This window comes from Motacilla alba, chromosome 3, assembly GCF_015832195.1.
Source record: "Motacilla alba alba isolate MOTALB_02 chromosome 3, Motacilla_alba_V1.0_pri, whole genome shotgun sequence".
Classification (NCBI taxonomy): Eukaryota; Metazoa; Chordata; class Aves; order Passeriformes; family Motacillidae; genus Motacilla; species Motacilla alba.
In genome coordinates, this window is record NC_052018.1 from 78,247,718 (window position 1) to 78,250,086 (window position 2,369).

Sequence of the window (2,369 nt, forward strand, 5' to 3'; positions counted from 1 at the left end):
TCGGCCAAGAGCCCTTTAATGACAGATTTAAGGGCACCTGCCCGTCTGTTTTATACAAGTGAAACTGCCTTGCCCAGAACGGGAAACGGCTCAAAATAGCTGTTGGCAGTCCAGCAGTTTACTGACTAGGAAGCCTATAAATACTGTGCTGATGTTAAATGTTTTACAAGGTCTCTGGTTAATCCAGATAGAGACCCTGGCATTGGCCCACCTCTCGCAGTGACATCCTCCCTAAGGTTTCTGTTGGCGAGTACCTGGACTCAACACTGTGCCTGACAGTTTTACCGAAGGGTCATTTTTCAAAATGTTACTTTTGGCACTGCCATACAAGCACTGCATGTGCCCTTACTGAAATATTAAGTGTGGTGTATACCTTACCCAGGCTAAGATATTTTTCTAAATATTTGCATAATTTTCATTACATATGGTGTTTTAAAATCAGCATAAACAGTGGATACATTGTATGTAAACGTGTATACTTAGTTTAAATCATGTTTACATACCCACATCTGGGTGAGAGAATTTTCCCCTTTGCTCTCTTTGCATTGGAGCACTCTGATGTAAAGCACTTTACCACAGGGTAATTGTATTTTCTTTTTTTTGTAAATACAGTACCCAAATTCAGAGAACATGTTCCTTTCAAGGTGTTGAGACTGTAATATTCAGCATGCCCACAGACCGCTGTGCCCTTATGCATACAGGGTGATGTCTCTGGGCAGGAAGCATCATGCCATGCATGGCCCAATCCTGCTATCTGAAATTTACAGAGAAAATAGTGTCCTTTCACATTTTTCACAGTTTCTCATTGCTGAAATATTTTCAATTCTGTGAAAATCTTTTTAACCATTTGATTTACATATCACAATGATAAAAAACCCCACAAGCCCTCCATATGATATTGAACAGCCAAGGATGAAGTTGCTTGCTCCATGGAAGCAAGGGCTTTGTGCAAACAGTCTTGCCCAGTGCACGGCCTCCCAGGTGGGAGCAGGCAGTGACACAGCAGGTGGTTGGAGGCTGCTGCCCAGGGGATTGGGATGGCTCTGTGCCCTGGCCTCCGACAGTACTGGAGGCATGGCCAGAGACTGCACAGTTCCAGTAATTCTTAAGTGCTATTGCAGAAGCCAAAGTAAATTTGAGAGCAGCCCAGAGGCTGCTCCCAGTTTATACAAAAGGACAGTCAGAGAAAACAGCTATTATAAAGTTTGTGTAAGCAAAAGAAAAAAGAATTCTGTAATAATTCCTGGCTTCTTTGGATACATTTCCAACTTAGCAATTATTCAATTATTTATCCTATGTGAATGCACTCCATGCTACCTTTCATCTACCAACTCTACGCTTAAAACTAAGTTCTCGCTTAGGAACCTAACTTAAGTGGTTTAAAACTTTTACAAAGGGACGCTGAAGGCATGGCATTGCTCTTACTTCCTTTTAGTTCAGAAAGGACATCTGTGTGGGCATGCATGTGTGTGGCGCCATGTGCTGAAGCTGAAGAAAATCCACACAACTGTTTCTGAGGACAAAAGAAACAGACACATGGATTCATTTGCTAAAATAACAGGCTGGCAACACTTGACAGTAGCTCAGTCAAAAGCTTGTTCCAGTCATGTTACACATCCCTGCCTCTTCTGAATATTTCCTTGGTTCTTCTTTCCAGAGCTGGGTTTCAAACCTGTGGGCCACTGGACTGTGCCACAGTTGATTTTACTCAAGTTTCTCTCTTGTGCCCTTTCGTGTTGTGACCTCTTGCACCTCTGATCTGTGGCACCTGTTCCAGCTTTTCATTCTTCCTTCCTTCTTTTCTGCTTGTCTTTATCCCATCTGAGATTCATGCACATTTTCACTGCTTTACTCCAGCCCTAAAAGCCAATTTGAAGACACAGCTATGCCATTTCTGGTGTCTTGTATCATTGCTCTTTCCTTTTCAAGTTCCACGTTAGCCATCCCAAGGACATCAAAGCCAGGCTGCAGCCCTCTGCACTGCACCCAAGTGTGCCATCATAGGCCATAATGATACTGGTTTGTTCTCTTAGGTAGGAGCAAAGGACATATTAATAGGAAAGTGATATGTGTACACATCAATAGCATTTGTGTTTTAAGGCAGTAAGGGTTTAGAGTGAAGTTCTAGTTTCCCTGCAGAAAAAACACCAATCCCTTTCCCAGCTAAGCATATTATGGGAAGCACTGAAGCACATACATGTAGGGGCCAGAGGCAGAACCAAGGTTCCTAGGAGAACTTCAATTATTAATGTCTTCAACTTCTTAACAGCTAAAGTATCAGAATTATTAAAAAATGCAGATTTTTAATTGAGCACTGGAAAGGAGTGATGGGATCCTCTGTTGTTAAGTCTCTTTTGACCACAGATTTG